Source organism: Scyliorhinus torazame, chromosome 2 (assembly GCF_047496885.1).
Source record: "Scyliorhinus torazame isolate Kashiwa2021f chromosome 2, sScyTor2.1, whole genome shotgun sequence".
NCBI lineage: Eukaryota > Metazoa > Chordata > Chondrichthyes > Carcharhiniformes > Scyliorhinidae > Scyliorhinus > Scyliorhinus torazame.
This window is the reverse complement of record NC_092708.1, coordinates 290,985,104-291,002,408: the sequence shown is the minus strand read 5'-3', so window position 1 is coordinate 291,002,408 and position 17,305 is coordinate 290,985,104. Positions and strand designations below refer to the sequence as shown.

The window sequence follows — 17,305 nt, the reverse complement described above, 5'->3', positions numbered from 1 at the left end:
CTCTAAGGAAAGTGGAAAGAAACTTCCGATACCTGGGGATTCAGATCGCTAGGAGCTGGGGAACCTTGCACAGACTTAATCTGACACGATTGGTAGAACAAATGGAGGAGGACTTCAAGAGGTGGGACATGCAGCCTCTGTCGTTGGCGGGCAGAGTGCAGGCAATTAAGATGATGGTCCTCCCGAGGTTCTTATTTGTATTTCAATGTCTCCCTATACTAATCACTAAGACCTTTTTTAAAAAAATACACAGGAGCATCACGAGCTTCGTGTGGGCAGGGAAAGTCCCGAGGGTAAGGAGGGGGTTCCTACAACGTAGCAGGGACAGAGGAGGATTGGCGCTACCGAATTTGGGTGACTACTACTGGGCCGCCAATGTGGCGATGATTCGTAAATGGATGATGGAGGGTGAGGGAGCGGCGTGGAAAAGACTGGAGAGAAAGCCCTGTAAAGGGTCGAGCTGAGAGGCGCTGGTGACGGCGCCGCTACCGCTCTCACCAAAAATGTTTACCACGAACCCGGTGGTGGCGGCAACATTGAATATCTGGGGACAATGGAGGCGACAGAGAGGTGTGCGGGGAGCCCTGGTGGGGTCCCCAATCAGGAACAACCATAGGTTTGCCCCAGGAAGAATGGATGGAGGATTTCAGGGCTGGCACCAGTTGGGAATTAGGAGGGTGGGAGATTTATTTATAGATGGGACGTTTGTGAGCTTGGGAGCATTGGAAGAAAAGTATAAGCTGCCCCGGGGAAACTTCCTTAGATATATGCAGGTGAGGGCGTTCACAAGACAACAGGTGAGGGAATTTCCGCTGCTCCCGGTACAGGGGATTCAGGACAGAGTGCTTTCGGGGGTGTGGGTCGGAGAGGGCAAGGTGTCAGAGAGATACCGAGAGATGAGGGAAGAGGGGGAGGAGTTGGTGGGCGAATTAAAAGGAAAGTGGGAAGAAGAGCTAGGGGAGGAGATAGAGGAGGGTATGTGGGCTGATGCCCTAAGCAGGGTAAATTCCTCTTCCTCGTGCGCCAGGCTTAGCCTGATTCAATTCAAGGTGCTACATAGAGCACACATAATGGGAGCAAGACTGAGCAGGTTCTTTGGAGTGGAGGACAAGTGTGGGAGGTGCGGCGGAAGCCTGGCAAACCACGCACATATGTTTTGGTCGTGCCCGGCACTGGAGGGGTATTGGAAGGGAGTGACGGGAGTGATTTCTAAGGTGGTGAAGGCCCGGGTCAAACCAGGCTGGGGGCTAGCTCTATTTGGAGTTGCGGATGAGCCGGGTGTGCAGGAGGCGAAAGAGGCCGACGTTGTGGCCTTTGCGTCCCTAGTAGCCCGGCGTAGGATTCTACTCATGTGGAAGGAGGCGAAACCCCCCGGACTGGAGGCCTGGGTAAACGATATGGCGGGGTTCATAAAACTGGAGCGGATAAAGTTTGCCCTGAGAGGATCGGCTCAAGGGTTCACCAGGCGGTGGCAGCCATTCCTCGACTACCTAGGGGAACGTTAGAGGGAAGACAGATGACCAGCAGCAGCAACCCAGGGGGGAGGGGGGGGTGGAAGTTTTAGTTTATGTTAAACGATTAGATTACCATGTTGATTAGCCATTTGTTTATTGTTAAACTTTCTTTATTGTTACGTTTGATCTGTAAAGGGAAAAAATTTTGATCGAAAAAATTTCAATAAAACATTTTTTTTAAAAAAAGAAGGGTACTCTAAATTTATTTATTTATTTTTATAAATTTCGAGTGCCCAATTCATTTTTTCCAATTAAGGGGCAATTTAGAGTGGCCAATTCACCTACCCTGCACATCTTTTGGGTTGTGGGGGCGAAACAAACGCAAACACGGGGAGAATGTGCAAACGCCACACAGACAGTAACCCAGAGCTGGGATTGAATCTGGGACCTCAGAGCCGTGAGGCAACAGGGCTAACCCACTGCGCCAGCGTGCTGCCCACTCTAAATTTATTTTTAAAATAGAAATAAAAATGGGGTGAAGGTGGAGGAGAGAGTTCACAGTCTCAAGTTGTTGACCTTGATGTTAAGTCCAGAAGGCTGTAACGTGCCTAATCAGAAGATGAGGTGCTGTTCCTGCAGTTTGCGCTGGGCTTCACTGGATCATTGCAGCAGGCAAAGGATGGACATGTTGATGTGAGAGCAGGATCGTGAGTGGAAATGGCAAGCAACAGGAAGCTTGTGGACAGACCGGAAATGTTCTGCAAAGCGGTCACCCAATGTAGAGTAGACTGCAGTGGGAGCAGCTTGAAGGAGGTGCACATAAAGTGCTGCCTTACTTGAAAAGAGTGTTTAGACTCTGGGATGGTGAGCAGGGAGGAAGTAAAGGGGCAGATGTTACATCTTCTGTGATTGCATGAGAAGGTGCCGTGGGAAGAGGGTGAGGTGTTGGGGGTGCTGGAGGAGTGGACCAGGGTATCCCGGAGGGAACAGACCCTGTGAAATGCTGACGGGGGAGTGAGGGAAGGTGTGTTTGATGGTGTAATCATGCTGGAGTTGGCGGAACTGGCGAAGGACAAATCTTTGAATACGGAGGCTGGTGGGGTGAAAATTGAGGACAAGGGGGACCCTATCCTGGTTCTGGGATCGAGGAGAGGGGGTGAGGGCAGAGATGCGAGAGATGGGTTGGATAAGTTTGAGAGCTCTGTCGACTACAGTGGGTGGGAATACATGATTAAGGAAGAATGAAGACATGTCAGCAACGCCGTTTTGGAAAGTGGCATCGTCAGAACAGATGCGATGGAGGTGAAGGAATGGAGAGAATGGGATGGAGTACTTACAGTATGTGGGCTGTGAGGAGCTGTAGTCGAGGTAACTTTAAAAAAATAATCTTTATTAGTGTCACACGTAGGCTTAAGTTTACGTTCCTGTGAAAAGCCCCTAGACGCCACACTCCGGCCCCTCTTCAGATACACTGAGCGAGAATGTCCAATTCACCTAACAAGCACGTCTTTCGGGACTTGTGAGAGGAAACCTGAGCACCCAGAGGAAACCCACGTAGACACGGGGAGAACGTGCAAACTCTGTACAGACCCAAGCCGGGAATCAAATCTGGGTTCCTGGCGCTGTGAAGCAACAGTGCTAACCACTGTACTACCATACCACCCACCTGTGAGAGTCGGTGGGTTTATAATGGATATTATTGGACAGTCTATCCCCAGACATTGAAATAGAAAGGTCAAGGAAGGAAGGGAAGTGTCGGAGATGGACCATGTTCAGATGATAGAGGGGTGGAAATTGAAAGTGAAATTAATACACTTTTCCATGTCCAGACGGGAACATGAAGTGGCACTGAAACAGTCGTCAATGTACCAATAAAAGAGTTGTGGGATAGGGCCACAAAGCACTTTGACAAAGTGTCGTCCAGATTCAAAATGTTAGCTCCTTTCTCTGTCCATAGATGCTGTCAGTATGGCTGCGATTGTCCAGTATTTTCTGGATAAGCTTGGGTTGTTTTCTATGGAGCAGAGAAAGCTGAGTACCTGATTGAGGTGTATAAGATTGAGGGGCATGGAGGGGTGGATAGAAAGCAGTTGTTCCGCATGGTTGAAGGGTCAATAAACAAGGGGGCATAGTTTTAAGGTGAAAAGGCAGGAGGTTTAGAGGGGAGAACATTCACCCAGGGGATGATGAGAGTCTGGAATTCACTGCCTGAGAGGGTAACTGAGGCAGAGAACCTCCCAATCTTTAAAAAATAATTGGATGAACACTTAAAATCTCATGACATTCAAGGCTATGCTTAAGTGCTGGGAAGTCGGATTCATGTAGACTTGGAATAGTGCTTTGTTGGTGTGGGCTTGATGGGCTGAAGGGCCTCTTCTGTACTGTATGATTCTACGAACTTGGGACTGTTCTTCTTGAAGAAGGTTGAGAGGAGGTTTGATAGAGGTATTCAAAGTCATTTTCCTGAAAATCAATTTTCAGAAAAAGCCTTTTGAAAATAAATCAGCTATCACATGACAGGCCCAGCCCACTGCTCATGCAGGGTTGTTGAGTCGCTCGGAGTTCGGCTCGCTGCCCTGCTCACTGGGCTCTCCCGCTCGCATTGTTCGGTTGCTCGGAGTTTGGAGGCCGGGCCCGGAGTTCGAGCACCTGCAGCGGGGAGCAGGGGGAGGTGAGTGCTAGGCCTCTGAGGACGGCTCCGTCTGAACCCTGGGGACACTGGCTGCTCTTCAGTCAGGAAGCCTGGGGGAATAGTTACTCGGGAGGGAGCGACGGCTGGTGCGAAGGTGTCGCTGCTCATCGCGGGATGGGGGAAACTGAGAACCGGGGCCTCACGGTGACCATTGGCAAAAATTGGGGGAGAGAGGAGCTGTCTGCCCCACCGTCCGTCCACGCCTCTCTCCGGGAAGATGGAATGGACGGAGGAGTCCGTGAATAGTCTGTGCAGAGGCTTTCCCTCCCCCACTGGAGCAGTGAGGCCGCTGCTGCTGGCGGGGTGGACCTGTCATTTGTTAATGTCTCAATTAATACTGGTGTTAGTCATTTCTGGGTTGGACGTTAATAATTTATGCCAGTGACTAAAGGTTGGTTTGATAAATAAAAAGTCAGTGTTTTCGAACATTGACTCCTAAAATTAAATCATGTATATGTACAGGTGCGGGTAAAAAGTGTTGCACGCTATCGTGGATCAAGTCCTGATATTTAAACACACCTCCTGAATTTTCATCTGAAGGTTAACACTGTGCCTTGCGAACACGGAAGCCGAGACATGTACGGTAAAGGTACAGATATGCAGATTGTTCACTGGTAGACAGTCCTGTGGGCATACAATTTGGGTCGAAGAAGACACCTAATAATTGGTGGGGGGAAGAAAATATTTGGAGTTTATTGTATTTGACAGTTCATTGCTTCGGAATATGTCACACAAATGAATTGAGACATTGTGATCTGCAGGGGCAGGTTTCCAGAAGTAATTTAAAACAGTTATTGAGGTCAAGCTTGTGTCTCATGTTGGAATATTATTGTCAACAACAAAGCAACCGGTGACAGTTAACTTGTCAATCAGTTGCAAGGTGAATAGGTGCTAATAACCAGGTGTGGGGTGGCACAGTGGTTAGCATTGCTGCCTCACGGCTCCGGCGACCTGGGTTTGATTCCGGCCTTGAGTGGCTGTGTGTGTGGAGTTTGCACTTTCTCCCGTGTCTGCGTGGGCTTCCTCCAGGTGCTCAGATTTCCTCTCACAGACCAAAGGTGTGCCGGTTAGGTGGATTGCCCATGATAAATTGCCCTGTAGTGTCCAAAAGGTTAGTTGAGTTACGGGGATAGGGAGGAGGCGCGGGCTTAAGTTCGGTGCTCTTTCCAAGGGCCGGTGCAGACTCAATGGGCCGAATGGCCTCCTGTACTGTAAATTCTATGAATCCATGTAGGTAGTTGAGTCATCACTGGGAACTTGGGAATAGTATAAAAGCAAGGGACCCTTTGTCAAAGGGTCATCTGGACTTGAAACGTTCGCTCTTTTCTCTCCCCACAAATGCTGCCAGACCTGCTGAGATTTTCTAGCATTTTCTCTTTGATTTCAGATTCCAGCATCCGTAGTAATTTACTTTTATGAGGTAGTGGGTAAGTTGTTTTCTCCACTTTAAAGCTACATTAAGGCAAGAGCTTTTAAGGTAAGCTTTCAAACTTACTTTAAATTTAAATCCATTTAACTAGTCTTTTAACTAAAGTTATGCCAGTGGAGTTTAGTACTGTGCGTTGCACTGCCTGCAGCATGTGAGAATTCTTAGACGCTCCTTGCAATCTGGATGACCACGTGTGTGGGAAGTCCCACCGGTTTGACCAACTTGAGCTCCGGGTTTTGGAGGCATTGAGTTACGTGGGTAGTACATTTTGGATGTCATCACTCTGCAGCTTAAGGAAGTGCGGTCAGAGAGGGAATGGGTGACCACCAGTCAGAAGAAGGGAGGCAGGTAGTTAGAAAAGCCTCTGTGCATTTCACTGAAGAACTGTTATTCTGTGTTGGGAAACGGTGGGAGTGACGGTTCCTCTGGGGAGTGCAATCAGAGCCAAGTTCATGGTACTGTGGGTGGCTCAGCTGCACAAGCGGAGAGGATTAACAGTGGAAGAGCAATAGTGGTAGGAGACTCAAAAGTGAGGGGTGCAGACAGACTCCAGGATGTGACTTCAGGATGGTATGTTGCTTCCCTGGTGCCAAGATCAGGAATGTCACTGAGGGCATTCTAAAGGGGGAGAGCGAACAGACAGAGGTTGAGGTTAGCATTGGCACCAATGACATAGTAGAAAGAGGGATGAGGTTCTGCAACAGGAATTTAGAGAGATAGGTAGCAGATTGAAAAGCAGGACCTCAAAAGTTTTACTCTCTGGATTACTCGCAGTTCCACGTGCGAGTAAGTTTAGGAAAAGGAGGATAGGGCAGATCGATGCAAGGCTGAAGAGATGGTCTCGGAGGGAAGGACTTAGTTTCCTGGATCACTGGGTCCATTTATGGGAAGGTGAGAACGGTGCAAGTTGGATGGGTGGCGCAGTGGTTAGCATTGCTGCCTCATGCCGCCGAGGACCTGGGTTCAATCTCGGCCCCCGGATCACTGTCGTTTGGAGTTAATACATTCTCCCCGTGTCTGCGTGGGTCTCGCCCCACAACCCAAGGATGTGCAGGGTACGTGGATTGGCCACACTAAATTGCCCTTAATTGAGAAAATAAAGAATTGGCTACTCTAAATTTTTTTTTTTTAAGTTGGAAGGGTTGCACCTAAACCAGAATAGGACTAACATCCTTGCGGGAGTTTTGCTAGTGCTATTGCGGGGGGGTTAAACTAATACTTGGTGGGGGAGGGGGTTTAAACTAATTTGGCAGGGGGGTGGGATATGGAGTGAAGGTAGAGTCGGGGGTGATGCACAGCCAAATATAGAAGAAAAACAAAGTCAGTCTGGAAGGCAGAGAGATTAGAGGCAAGTTAAGGCACAAGGGAGTAGTATGGCAAGGCTGGACGGCATTTATTTTAATGCAAGGAGTCTTGCGAGTAAGGCAATGAGTTGAGGGTGTTGATTAACAAATGGGAATATGGAAGGGGCAAGATTGGCAGCTCATATACTGAGGTATAAAATCTTCAGGCGACGGGGGGTCGTAATATTGATCAAGGTGCTAATTACTGCAGAGAGGAGGGATGAAACATAGAAAACCTAGAAAATAGGAGCAGGAGGATGTCATTCAGCCCTTCAAGCCTGCTGCACATTGTTTATAATCATGGTTGATCATTCAACTCAATAGCTTAATTCCGCTTTCCCCCTATATAATTTGATCCCCTTCACCCTAAGTGCTCTGTCTAACTGCTTCTTGAAAACATGCAATGTTTTGGCATCAACTACTTCCTGTAGTAATGAATTCCACAGGCTCACCACTCTCTGGATAAAGAAATATCTCCTAATTTCTGTCCTAAATGGCCGACTCCATATCCTCAGACTGTGATCCCTGGTTCTGGACACACCCACCATCGGGAACAACCTTCCTACATCTACCCTGTTTAGTTCTGTTAGTATTTTATAGGTTTTTATGAGATTCCCCCTCGTTCTTCTGAATGCCAGCAAATACAATCTTAATCAATTCAGCCTCTCCTCATAAGTCAGTTCCGCCGTCCCAGGAATCAGTCTGGTAAACCTTCACTGCATTCCCTCGAGAACAAGAATATCTTTCCTCAGATAGGAGACCAAAACTGAACGCAATACTCCAGGTGAGGCCTCACCAACATCCTGTGCAACTGCAACATACCTTCCAAATTTTTATGCTGAATGCCCTGACTGATAAAGGCCAGCATGCCAGACGCCTTCTTCACTGCCCTATCTATCTGTGACTCCACCTTTAGAGAACCGTACACCTGAACTCCAAGGTCCCTCTGTTATCCTCTGTTATCCTCCGGGGAATCCCTTGATTCCAGCTGCTTTTACCTGAGCCATACCACCTTTAGAGAACCGTACACCTGAACTCCAAGGTCCCTCTGTTCCACAATACTCCCTAAGGTCCTACCATTCACTGTGAAGTCCTACCTTGATTTGACTTTCCATAATGCAACACCTCATACTTATCTAAATTGAACTCCATTTGCCATTTCTCGGCCCATTTCCCCGGCTGATCAAGATCCTGCTCCAATTTTTGATGACCTTCCTCACTGCCTATATAGTGTCATCTGCAAACTTACTGATTATGCCTTGTACATTCTCATCCAAATCGTTGATATTGATAACAAACAGCAATGGACCCAGCACTGACCCCTGAGGCACACCACTAGTCATAGGCCTCCAGTCCAACAAGCATCCTTCCACCTCTGCTTCCTACCATCAAACCAATTATATATCCAGTTTGCCAGTTCTCCCTGGGTTCCATGTGATCTAACCTTCCAGAGCAGCCTACCATGTGAAACTTTTATCAAAAGCCTTACTGAAGTCCATATAGACTACATCTACCACCCTGCCCTCATCAACCTTCCTGGTCACTTCATCAAAGAACTTTAAACAAATTTGTAAGGCATGATCCCTTACGCACAAAGCTGTGCTGACTCTTAATCAAACACTGTCTTTTCGAATACCTGTACATGCTATCCCTCAGAATCCTCTCTCGTAACTCACACACCACAGATGTTAGGCTTACCATTCTATAAGGGCACAACATTTGCTACCCTCCAGTCTTCTGGTACCTCACCGGTGGCTAATGGTGATGCAAATATCTCAGCCAGGGCGCCTGCAATTTCTTCTCTTGCCTCACGCAGTCTTCTTGGATATAGTTGGTCAGGGCCAGGAGATTTATCCACCTTCATACATTTTATTACATCCATCACCACCTCTGCTGTAATGCAAACCATCCCCAATATATTACCACTAACCTTCCCAGGTTCCCAAGTCTTCATGTCTTTCTCCACAGTAAACACAGAGGAGAAATATTCATTGAGAACCTTGCCCCTCTCCTGCGGTTCCAAACATGTCCACTTTTGTCCTTGAGGGTCCTATTCTCTCTCTAGTTCTTTTTCCTTTTAATATACTTAAATAATCCCTTTGGATTCACCTTAATCCTCTCAACCAAAGCTACCTCATGTCCTCTTTTTGCCCTCCTAATTTCCTTCTTGAGTATACTCCTGTATCCTCCGGGGAATCCCTTGATTCCAGCTGCTTTTACCTGAGCCATGCCTCCTTTTTCCTGGCCAAAACTTCAATATGTTTTGTCATTCAGGGTTCCCTAATCCTGCCAACCTTACCCTTCACCCTAACCGGAACATATATACCCTGAACTCTAGCTATTTCACTTTTAAAGGCTTTTTCACTTGCGCTTTTAAAAATTGTGAAACGGGCTGCTAAGGGAGAGAGAGAGGGGGGTCCAGAAAGTGTCCAACATTTTTGGGCAGTGGATATGGTGTACATAGCTTTCAGTAAGGTATTTGATGAGGTTCCCCATGGTAGGCTCATTCAGAAAATCAGGGGGCATGAGATACAGGGAAATTTGGCTGGCCGAAAGAAGACAACGAGTGGTAGTGGATGGGACGTATTCCACCTGGAGGTCGGTGACCAGTGGTGTCCCGCAGGGATTTGTTCTGGGACCTCTGCTCTTTGTGGTTTTTATAAATGACTTGGATGAGGAAGTGGAAGGGTGGGTTAGTAAGTTTGCCGATGAGATAAAGGTTGGTGGAGTTGTAGATAGCGTTGAGGGCTGTTGCATGTTACATAACACAGGACATTGACAGGATGCAGAGCTGGGCTGAGAAGTGGCAGATGGAGTTCAACCTTGATGAATGTGAAATGATTCATTTTGGAAGGTCGAATTTGAATGCTGAATACAGGGTTAAAGACAGGATTTTTGGAAGTGTGGAGGAACAGAGGGATCTTAGGGTCTACGTACATAGATCCCTCAAAGGTTGATAGGATTGTTAAGAAGACGTACGGTGTGTTGGCTTTCATTAACAGGGGGATTAAGTTTAAGAGCCGTGAGGTTTTGCTGCAGCTTTATAAAACCCTGGTTAGACCACATTTGGAACATTGTGTCCTAAAGCCCTGGCTGGACCACACTTCCCGTACCAGCCTCCCTGAACAGGTGCCGGAATGTGGCGACTAGGGGCTTTTCACAGTAATTTCATTTGAAGCCTACTTGTGACAATAAGCAATTTTCATTTCATTTCATTTCACTTGAAATATTGTGTCCGGTTCTGGTCGCCTCATTATAGGAAGGATGTGGTTGCTGTGGAGAGAGTGCAGAGGAGATTTACCAGGATGCTGCCTGGACTGGAGGGTATGTCTTATGAAGAAAGGATGAGGGAGAGAAGAAGGAAGAGAGGTGACTTGACCGAGGTGTACAAGGTGATGAGAGGCGTGGATAGCCAGGCATGGATAGAGTGGATAGCCAGAGACTTTTCCCCAGGGTGGAAATGGCTGTCACGAGGGAACATAATTTTAAGGTGATTAGAGGAAGGTATCGGGGAGATGTCAGAGGTCAGTTCTTCACACAGAGAGTGGTGGGAGCGTGGAATGCACTGCCAGCAGAGGTGGTGGAGTCAGAGTCATTAGGGACATTTAAGCGACTCTTCGACAGGCACAAGAACAGCAGTAATTTAGGTTGATCTTAGATTAGGATAAGTGGTCAGCACAACATCGTGGGCTGAAGGGCCTGTAATGTGCTGTACTGTTCTATGTTCTATGTAACATTGCCATAGTTTGCTGATAGTCCTGCCACTGGCTGGGGGGTTTCTGCCAGGGGGAGTAGCGGAGGGTGGCCAGGAGGTGGGCTGTGGAGTCGGGGTGGACGGGCACGGAACACCATTGCCACAGCCTGCAAGATGGTAACCATGCAGCTGCGCATGCCGCTGAGTGTCCACTCTGAACTTCAGGCCATAGGTCGTATGCTGTCCCCCGAGGCCACCCCCCTAGGTGCCCTCTGGCTCCTGCTGACCCATCAGTGGGATAGGAGAGCTCCCGCGCAACCAACGCCATCTTGTTGGCTGGGATGGTGTGTGGGGGACTATACACATATGCGGCTGCAGCTTGTCAACGTCCTGAGTGTCAATCGTGGATCTGGCCGTTTCTCATTGGAATTGATTGTGTTCCACGTGATGCCGGTGCTAGCCCCTTAACAGTCGCTAATCGGTCCAGGTGCGGTGCCAGTTTTGCTGTCGTGGAAGTCCACGAATCCTGCCCCGGCATCAACACTTAGTCTGAGGAACGGAGAATCCCGCTGACTATTTCTAGAGCCACTTCCTTAAGTACTCTAGGATGTAGATTATTAGGTCCTGGGGATTTATCAGCCTTCAATCCCATCAATTTCCCCAACACCATTTTCTGCTAATATTGATCTCCTTCAGTTCATCCCTCTCATTAAACCCTGCGTTCCCCAATATTTTTGGTATCTGATTTGTGAAGACAGAACCGAAGTATATGTTTAGTTGCTTAGCCATTTCTTTGGCCCCTATTATACATTCCCCTGTTTCTGACTGTAAGGGACCTACATTTGTCTTCACCAATCTTTTGTTCTTCACGTACCTATAGAAACTTTTATAAGAACATAAGAACTAGGAACAGGAGTAGGCCATCTGGCCCCTCGAGCCTGCTCCGCCATTTAATGAGATCATGGCTGATCTTTGTGGACTCAGCTCCACTCTCCGGCCCGTACACCATATCCCCGAATCCCTTTATAGTCAGTTTTTATATTCCCTGCAAGCTTACTCTTGTACTCTATTTTCCCCTTCTTAATCAATCCCTTGGTCCTTCTTTGCTGAATTCTAAATTGCTCACAAAGCTCAGACCTGTTGTTTTACTTGGCCAATTTAGATACTTCTTCCTTGGATCAAATACCATCTCTAATTTCCCTTGTAAGCCATGAATTGGCTACCTTTGTGCCAGACAGGAATAAACAACTGTTGCAGTTCGTCTATGCGCTTCTTGCCATTGCTTATCCACTGTCATCCCTTTATGTAACATTTCCCAAATTACCATAGCCAACTTGCACCTCATACCATCGCAGTTTCCTTTATTAAGATTCAAGACCCTTGTCTCAGTCAATACTTCAACTCTCCATCTTAATGAAAAAATCCATAATATTATGGTCGCTCATCCCCAAGGGGTCTCACACAACTAGATTGCCATTAATTCTGTTCTCATTACACAGTACCCAGTCTAGGATAGCCTGCTGTGTAGTTAGTTCATCAAAGTATCGGTCCAAAAAACTGTCACGTATACACTCCAGGAGTTCTCCTACAGCATTGTGGCTAATTTGATTTGCCCAATCTATTGCTGATTAAAATCACCGATAAATGCAGTTGTTCCTTTATCGTATGTGTCTCTAATTTCCTGTTTAATGCCATTCCCAATGTGACCACTGAGGTTTGGGGGTCGCTATGCAACGGCCACTAATGTTTTTTTTGCTCCTTGGTGTTTCTCGCTTCTACCCATACAGATTCCACATTGTCAGAGCTAATACCATCCTCACTACTGCGTTAATTTCCTCTTTAACCAGCACTGCCACTCCACTGCCTTTTCCTTTTTGTCTGTCCTTCCTACATACTGAATACCCCTGGACATTCAGTTCCCATTCCTGTCTCCGTAATCCCGATTATATCATACCCGTTTACGTCTATTCGCGCGATTAGTTCTTATTGCATGTTAAGACACAAAACCTTTAAGCTTGTCTTTTTAATATTACTTGTTTCGCTCCCAATATTTTTCACTGTGGCTCTGTTTGAATCTGGCCCTTGGCTATCACTTTTCTTATTCGCCTTTCTGTCTTTTGTTTAAGTCCTTTTTTCCTCCTCCTCTGACTACTTGCATAGGCTTCCATCCCCCTGCCATTTTAGTTCAAACCCTTCCCAACCACTCTAACAAACACTTCCCCATGGACATCAGTCCAGGTCCTGCCCAATTGTAACCCGTCCAATTTGTACGGGCCCCAATGCCCCAAGAATCTGCAAACCCCCCCCCATCACACACCATCTCTCCAGCCACGTATTCAAAGAACAAAGAAATGTACAGCACAGGAACAGGCCCTTCGGCCCTCCAAGCCCGTGCCGACCATGCTGCCCGACTAAACTACAATCTTCTACACTTCCTGGGTTCGTATCCCTCTATTCCCATCCTATTCATGTATTTGTCAAGATGCCCCTTAAATGTCACTATCGTCCCTGCTTCCATCACCTCCTCCGGCAGCGAGTTCCAGGCACCCACTACCCCCTCTGTGTAAAAAAACTTGCCTCGTACATCTACTCTAAACCTTGCCCCTCTCACCTTAAACCTATGCCCCCGAGTATTTGACCCCTCTACTCTGGGGAAAAGCCTCTGACTATCCACTCTGTCTATGCCCCTCATAATTTTGTAGACCTCTATCAGGTCGCCCTTCAACCTCCATCGTTCCAGTGAGAACAACCGAGTTTATTCAACCGCTCCTCATAGCTAATGCCCTCCATACCAGGCAACATTCTGGTAAATCTCTTCTGCACCCTCTCTAAAGCCTCCACATCCTTCTGGTAGTGTGGCGACCAGAATTGAACACTATACTCCAAGTGTGGCCTAACTAAGGTTCTATACAGCTGCAACATGACTTGCCAATTCTTATACTCAATGCCCTGGCCAATGAAGGCAAGCATGCCGTATGCCTTCTTGACTACCTTATTCACCTGTGTTGCCCCTTTCAGTGACCTGTGGACCTGTACACCTAGATCTTTCTGACTTACAATACTCTTGAGGGTTCTACCATTCACTGTATATTTCCTACCTGCATTAGACCTTCCAAAATGCATTACCTCATATTTGTCCGGATTAAACTCCATCTGCCATCTCTCCGCCCAAGTCTCCAAACAATCTAAATCCTGCTGTATCCTCTGACAGTCCTCATCGCTATCCGCAATTCCACCAACCTTTGTCGTCTGCAAACTTACTAATCAGACCAGTTACATTTTCCTCCAAATCATTTATATATACTACAAAGAGCAAAGGTCCCAGCACTGATCCCTGTGGAACACCACTAGTCACAGCCCGCCAATTAGAAAAGCATCCTTCCATTGCTACTCTCTGCCTTCTATGACCTAGCCAGTTCTGTATCCACCTTGCCAGCTCACCCCTGATCCCGTGTGACTTCACCTTTTGTACTAGTCTACCATGAGGGACCTTGTCAAAGGCCTTACTAAAGTCCATATAGACAACATCCACTGCTCTACCTGCATCAATCATCTTTGTGACCTCTTCGAAAAACTCTATCAAGTTAGTGAGACACGACCTCCCCTTCACAAAACCATGCTGCCTCTCACAAATACGTCCATTTGCTTCCAAATAGGAGTAGGAATAGCTTCCCTACACTGACGTAAGGCTCACCGGCCTGTAGTTCCCTCGATTATCCTTGCTACCCTTCTTAAACAGAGGAACAACATTGTCTATTCTCCAGTCCTCCGGGACATCACCTGAAGACAGTGAGGATCCAAAGATTTCTGTCAAAGCCTCAGCAATTTCCTCTCTAGCCTCCTTCAGTATTCTGGGGTAGATCCCATCAGGCCCTGGGGACTTATCGACCTTAATATTTTTCAAGACGCCCAACACCTCGTCTTTTTGGATCTCAATGTGACCCAGGCTATCTGCACACCCTTCTCCAGGCTCAACATCCACCAATTCCTTCTCTTTGAATACTGATGCAAAGTATTCATTTAGTACCTCGCCCATTTCCTCTGGCTCCACACATAGATTCCCTTGCCTATCCTTCAGTGGGCCAACCCTTTCCCTGGCTACCCTCTTGCTTTTTATGTACGTGTAAAAAGCCTTGGGATTTTCCTTAACCCTATTTGCCAATGACTTATTGTGACCCCTTCTCGCCCTCCTGACTCCTTGCTCATGTTCCTTCCTACTTTCCTTATATTCCACACAGGCTTCGTCTGTTCCCAGCCTTTTAGCCCTGACAAATGCCTCCTTTTTCTTTTCGATGAGGCCTACAATATCTCTCGTTATCCAAGGTTCCCGAAAATTGCCGTATTTATCCTTCTTCTTCACAGGAACATGCCGGTCCTGAATTCCTTTCAACTGACACTTGAAAGCCTCCCACATGTCAGATGTTGATTTACCCTCAAACATCCGCCTCTAATCTATGTTCTTCAGTTCCCGCCTAATATTGTTATAATATTGTTTCCTGCAATTTAGTACATTCATCCTAGGACCACTCTTATCCTTGTCCACCAGCACTTTAAAACTTACTGAATTGTGGTCACTGTTCCCGAAATGCTCCCCTACTGAAACTTCTACCACCTGGCCGGGCTCATTCCCCAATACCAGGTCCAGTACCGCCCCTTCCCTAGTTGGACTGTCTACATATTGTTTTAAGAAGCCCTCCTGGATGCTCCTTACAAACTCCGCCCCGTCTAAGCCCCTGGCACTAAGTGAGTCCCAGTCAATATTGGGGAAGTTGAAGTCTCCCACCACCACAACCCTGTTGTTTTTACTCTTTTCCAAAGTCTGTCTACCTATCTGCTCCTCTATCTCCCGCTGGCTGTTGGGAGGCCTGTAGTAAACCCCCAACATTGTGACTGCACCCTTCTTATTCCTGATCTCTACCCATATAGCCTCACTGCCCTCTGAGGTGTCCACCCGCAGTACAGCTGTGATATTCTCCCTAACCAGGAGCGCAACTCCCTCTATCCGGCCTGAAACATCTAAATCCTGGAACGTTTAGCTGCCAATCCTGCCCTTCCCTCAACCAGGTCTCTGTAATGGCAACAACATCATAGTTCCAAGTACTAATCCAAGCTCTAAGTTCATCTGCCTTACCCGTAATGCGTCTTGCATTAAAACATATGCACTTCAGGCCACCAGACCCGCTGTGTTCAGCAACTTCTCCCTGTCTGCTCTGCCTCAGCCATACTGTCCCTATTCCCTCGTCCTCCCCCAATGCTCTCACCTTCTGACCTATTGCTCCCTTGCCCACCCCCCTGCCATACTAGTTTAAACCCTCCCATGTGACACTAGCAAACCTCGCGGCCAGGATATTTATGCCTCTCCAGTTTAGATGCAACTCGTCCTTCGTATATAGGTCACACCTACCCGGAAGAGCTCCCAGTGGTCCAGATAACAGAAACCCTCCCTCCTACACCAGCTGATTAGCCACGTGTTTAGCCGCTCTATCTTCCTATTTCTAGCCTCACTGACACATGGCACAGGGAGTAATCCTGAGATTACAACCCTAGAGGTCCTGTCTTTTAACTTTCTGCCGAGCTCCCTGAACTCCTGCTGCAGGACCTCATGCCCCTTCCTGCCTATGTCGTTAGTACCAATATGTACGACGACCTCTGGCTGTTTGCCCTCCCCCTTCACAATGCCCTCTACCCGTTCGGAGACATCCTGGACCCTGGCACCAGGGAGGCAACATACCATCCTGGAGTCTCTTTCACGTCCACAGAAGCGCCTATCTGTGCCCCTGACTATAGAGTCCCCTATGACTATTGCTCTTCAGCGCTTTGACCCTCCCTTCTGAACATAAGAGCCAGCCGTGGTGCCACTGCTCTGGCTGCTGTTGTTGTTTTCCCCTGATAGGCTATCCCCCCAACAGTGTCCAAAGGGGTATACCTGTTCGAGAGGGGGACAACCACAGGGGATTCCTGCACTGACTGCCTGCCCTTTCTGGTGGTCACCCATTCCTCTGCCTGCACCTTGGGTGTGACCACATTTATATAACTGCTATCTCTGACGCTTTCCTCCACCTGCATGCTCCTAAGTGCATCCAACTGCTGCTCCAACCGAACCATGCGGTCTGTGAGGAGCTCCAGTTGGGTGCACTTTCTGCAGATGAAGCCATCTGGGACACTGGAAGCCTCCCGGACCTGCCGCATCTCATAGCCAATATATCCTGCTATTTCTACTCTGACTAGCACATGGCACTGGTAGTAATCCTGAGATTGCTACCTTTGAGATCCGACTTCTCTATTTTCTTCCTAACTCCCTGTATTCTGCTCTTAGGAAGAAAAAAATGGATGAGGTCCTATGTCGTTGGTACCAACGTGTACCACAACCACCCACCCCCTTCAAAATGTCGCATCTGCTCTGAGACATCCTTGACCCAAGCACCAGGGAGGCAACATACCACCCTGGGGTCTCGTTTGCGGCCACAGAAACATGTATCTATTCCCCTTACAATTTAATTCCCTATCACTATTGTGTTCCCACACTTTTTACTACTCCCCTCTGCAGCAGAACCAACCGTGGTGCAATGAATTTTGCTGTTGCTGCTTTCTGCTGAGGGGTCATTCCCCTCAACAGTATCCAAAGTGGTATATCTGTTTTGTAGGGGAATGGCCACAGGAGATTCCTGCACTGTTGCCTAGTTCTCTTGTTCT

At 47.7% G+C, this 17,305-nt stretch overlaps 1 protein-coding gene across 5 annotated transcripts in view; it reads left to right on the top strand.

Moving 5' to 3' along the window:
- The first annotated feature begins 3,991 nt into the window (after positions 1-3,991).
- The window catches only part of heatr5a (HEAT repeat containing 5a), a 344,658-nt gene continuing 331,344 nt past the window's right edge, over positions 3,992-17,305 (top strand). For 2 of the 5 annotated variants that reach the window (XM_072488316.1, XM_072488279.1), the window contains exon 1: positions 3,992-4,125. The gene's annotated coding sequence lies outside the window, so the exon portion shown is untranslated. Of the gene's footprint in view, positions 4,126-4,716; positions 4,736-5,533; positions 5,574-5,602; positions 5,624-17,305 lie in introns of those variants that run through there. The other 3 variants (XM_072488289.1, XM_072488306.1, XM_072488297.1) reach the window with 3 other exon arrangements.